We start from the raw sequence: 5,083 nt of genomic DNA, 5'->3' as shown, positions 1-5,083 counted from the left end.
ATGTCTTATTGTGCACAAGAACATTGCGTAATATGAATTTAATTCAAATAAACGGTCAAAAAATGCAGTACTATATATAACATGATTAACAAACAACTAGTATTCACTTTAAAACGAGTTATCATGAAATTCTACAACCAATTTGGTAATCTTGATTCTATTACATGTTTTACCCCAGCAAAAATATTTGAAGCAATCGGTAGGACATGGGAACTAGATGATGATGATTGTCATTACTCAAATAACCCTAACAAAAGATTCAATCAAAAATGCAATAAAACAATGAGAGGGAAGTGGAATTGGCGTGTTAGGGAGGCTGAAGCACTGGAGCAAACGTTAGCTTCAATAGGGCTTAAATGCCCAAAAAAAGGTGCTATGTCAATGCCCGCGGAACTCCATAAGAGTTTAATTTTGCTCTTAATCGTTTTCGCGAAGAGAACAATCGGATGCAAATACGTTACCAAGATTATGGTATACATGGTAGCACGGATTTAGATCAAGTGGGATTCGGTAAAATGTCCGATGAAGATTAATATTTTTCTTATAATAAGGTAAGTAGGTAGGTTCATAAAGACCCCTCCCCCCTCCCCCGAAGGTACTTGGGAGTTTGCAACTATATAAGTAGCCCTTTCTTTTGTTATTAGACTACACCATATTCAATGTCGAGTAGTAGAAACTCAGCTTGGTCTTTACTCCTTCCAAAAAAAACCAAATAGCAGTGATGATGAGAGTTCGAATAATAGTAGTTTTTCGAGTGATACCAGTGATTTCAAACTAGACGAGCTAAATCCGCACCTTCTTATAGAGCGTAATGATGATTTCTGCAGTGTGAAATATTCAGATCCGCGAGAATATTATTGCGGTTTACGCCGAGAATGGTCACATCGGATTGCCGAATCAGAACGTCTTGTTCGTGACTTGAAAAATCTCAACGCTCCAATCCCAACAAGGTACTCACTAACCATGCCTCGAGTAGGTCCAAAGAACTTGCGAGATGGCCATACAAAGGATTAGAAAAGAAAACAACAAAATGCTGGCAAGACGTTGTAGATTTTATATGCTAAAGTTGGCTGAAGAACAAGCATCATCAACCGGTAGAGGACTAACATCTCCTGAAAAAAGATGTGTGTTAAGAGACTGTCAATATCGTTCTAAGGACGATATTGAGGATTTCTATTCTGATGACGATTAGGGTCTATTTAGGCTCACTGTCTTAGATTATGGGTCATTTAAGTTTCGGACTAAGGCTGTTAATTTGTATTTTTATTTTATGATGAAGTCATAAATTTGAATTAGTTTGACATGTTTTTAATTCTTCAAAATTTATTGTTTAAAGTCTATTATTAATTGACAATTTCACAAATAAACACAAATAAATTAGTACATAAAGGGTGCGGATTACATTATAGGGGAAAAGGTACAACTAGTAAAAAACATAATCCACAAAAATATTAAACTTAATAAACAAAATACATATAAATAATGAGCAACAACAAGATAGCACAAATAATCTTCCACAATTTAAGTTTTTCTTTCAAAGCTATTTTCTCGTGTTGAGCCTCTCTAAGTTTAGCCTTCAACAAAATTCATTTTTTTTTCGGAATCGGTGAGCAACACCTCCAAACATTCAATTTTTTCTTCAGCTTCCACAAACTTAAATTGCGAGTCCAACTTAGCGGTATCTCTAAAGATACGTGAAGTCGCGGTATCTCTATCCAAAAGTGAATTTTTAAACTTCGCCGCCACCGTTTTATCCACGTGAATGCTATCTTTCCACTGAAAGTGTTTACAACCGCCCATATCCTATAAACATTACAAGAAAATCAGTTCTTTAAAGTAAAATATATGGATAACGTGAAAAAAAAAACACTAAAAAATGTAAAAACACTTACTTCGGACACTTTACAAAGCCAAAAATGGCAACCCAAACTATCTTAGGTCTTTGATGTTTTTAGTTTACAATAATAACTGCATTCGCAAATATCGGGTTGTATAGCAAACATTGAAGTTTCAAAACTTTGAGACATGTTTTTGGAAGTGCAAAAGTGTGTTGAAAGGGTGAAGATGGAGGAAATGAAAGAGAAGAGAATGCATGTGGTGGGTCGGGGGTTTTAGGGAGGGGTTTCACGCACAGATTCTGTGCGTGAAAGACCCAAAATATAAATGTACACTTTGGCCCTTTCACGCACAGAATCTGTGTGTGAAGCCTAATTTGGTTTTTTTTTTTTTTTTTAATGGGTTAGTTTGGTTCCAAATTTTTTTGGGGTTACAAAAGTGCCGGGCTCTGCAAGTAATGGGAAAACTGTCCTACCCAGACCTTGGTGGCACAAACACTTGGGGAGGTTGACCATTTTTCCCAAGCTGAAATAAATACGTGTTAGTACCTGTAAGTGTGGGGTAGCTTGCCTTGGCCTGCGTGGCACACACACGTTGGCTACTTCTCTCAAGTTATATGTGAACACACGTATCTTGTATGAGTTGATTCTGAACAAGTCAAACAACTGCAATAGATGTTGGGCTGAGCTGAATTTATGTTTTGATGAACTACATCCTGAACATTTCTTTTGAAGGAACTAGTTAAGCCTATCTACAAGGTTGAAGAAACATAATGTAAGATATACGCTCAAGAAAAAAGTCAAGCAATTTCTTATGAAGTATTTTCCTGTCAATATATTTTTGTCAAGCCCTTAACTTAGGGTAGTAACCTCAGCTTACCTCAAATCAACTGTCAAGGTCCTCTATTAATAAACTCGCATATTCAACCCTGACTCAATTCCTAAATTAAGATCTTATTTGTCCATTAATGGATTCATATTGTTTCCACCAGCAAACTCCATCAATCTTAAAATCTAGATATCATTTTATGTCATAAAAAGTTGCTAACTATAATAGTAGAAAGTAACGTAATTCACCTTGAAAGACATCTCCGCAAACCCTGGGTTTTGGGGTCTTGAAGAACCCGTTCATTCTTGGGTGGAAACTACTTAAAATGATGGGAAAAATCGACAGATTCTTTCAGTTTTTTCAATAATTTTTTTAAAAAAAGAATCCACATACTTCGTTCGGTTATTTTTTCGTTATCTTATTTTATTTTTATTTTTCAAACAATACATTTCATTATCTTATTTTCAAAAAAAAAAAAAAAACGATGGAGTCCGTCGATTTTTAATTTTTTTTTTTTTTTACATAACCGATGGAAAATCGGAGTCCGTCTTTTTCATTAAATCGACGGCCCGTAGTCCATCGGTTTTCATTAAAAAACCAATGCAGTCCATCACTTTTGGGGAGTTCTTCAGTAGTGGGAAGCCTAGGTTTTAGGAGTAAAAAGGTGTCAAACGATGCAAATGTGTCTTTTTTGTCTTTGGCAAATTCGGGGCAAGAATCTTACGTTGGGGAATAGTGTTGAATCCTAGCTTGTTTTCTCCTCAAAATCTCACAAAAAGTTGTGAGAAAGAAAAAAAAAATTATCTCCTTTCTAATTCAATTTTTCTGGCTAGTGCTATGGGCACCGCACCACGGTCCGTATGGAACTCAAGAACCAAACTTTTTTGGTTTCGTTCGCTATAACTGGCGCTTCGCGGTCCCTAGGGCGCCTGTAGGAAATCAATCCGTGTTCTGTATTGATGTATGAAAGTCATTATATACAAAGTAGGTATCTCTTATCAGAATGATACTAGGCTAAATTATAGGACCTGATTACAATACATAAGGAAGAGGATATTTACAATATTTACGTGTACTATTACATAATTATCACACGCCGCGGTGAAGCGGGAGGTTGTCGTACGCTTAGACTGTCCCCGAAATCATCAAAGAGCACGCGCGGAAGACTTTTAGTGAAGATATCTCGCGATGCAGTAACGGGACGGGACGTGAAGAACACGAACTTCTCAGGCAACTTTCTCATGTATGAAATGTATGTCCGTCTCAATATGTTTAGTCAGGGGGGGGTAGTTTTAGGAATGGTGCGGGATTACTGATAGGTATATGGCACTAATATTATCACGATAAACCAATGTAGCTGTCCGGATGGGACAACGGAGCTCCAAAAGAAGGTTGCGAAAACAGGACTCAGAGACGACATTAGCTACGCCACGGTATTCGGCCTCGGCACTCGACTTAGACATAGTAGGTTGCCGTTTGGATGACCATGAGAGGAGGTTATCGCCAAGGAAGACACAGTAACCAGATGTGGATCGGCGAGTGTACGGACAACCACCCCATACTGCGTACGTATAAGAGACAAAAGAGGCAATGGAGGATTTGTACGAGATGGAGACCAAACTCGATAATACCTTGAATGTATCGGACTATGCGTTTAAGAGCATGCATATGTGCAACCTTGGGATCATGCGTGAAGGCATACTTGTTGAACCGCATGAGATGTACGGTCTTATGAATGTAAGGTCTTTAACGCGCCGTGCCAACTTACGATATTGGGTGGGATCATCGCAAGGAGGCCGGCCGGTGGCACTAAGTTTGTCTTTGGTGTCGGCCAGGTGTGTCGACTTGGCTTACGAGCGAGTCATGCCCTCACGCTCTATAATATCTCGCGCATAATTTTTAGATAGAGAAACGTACGTGTGTGGTCGGGTAACGGCGATACCCGAGAAAATAGCTTAGAGGAAATCCTTCATAGCAAATTCGGCACTAGCGAGACATGATGGATTTTACGAGAGCATACGAAAGGCTTATGTGAGAATAATATCATCAACATATAGCGAATGTAAGCAATGTCGAGAACCTCGACAATAAATAAAGAGAGAGTGATCGGATACGGCTATGTGAAAAACCAATAGTGGAGACATAGTATGCAAAGCGTTGGAACATGGGGGGAGTTTGCTTAAGTCCGTACTGACGATTTTGAGAGAGGAGACATGATGGGGATGCTTTGGATCCTTAAACCCAATAGGTTGATGCACATAAACAGTCTCATTAAGATTACCGTGTAGGAAATCATTCTTGACGTCCAATTGATGAATGGGCCAAGAGTGTGCTAGTGCAATGCTCAAGACGGCGCGAATAGTAGCCGGTTTGACAACGGACTGAAAGTCTCGTCGCAAATGACTCCAACTCCCGTCTG

The sequence above is a fragment of the Lycium ferocissimum genome, chromosome 6, assembly GCF_029784015.1.
Source record: "Lycium ferocissimum isolate CSIRO_LF1 chromosome 6, AGI_CSIRO_Lferr_CH_V1, whole genome shotgun sequence".
Classification (NCBI taxonomy): Eukaryota; Viridiplantae; Streptophyta; class Magnoliopsida; order Solanales; family Solanaceae; genus Lycium; species Lycium ferocissimum.
The sequence above is the reverse complement of the archived record's forward strand: the minus strand, read 5'-3'. Positions refer to the sequence as shown.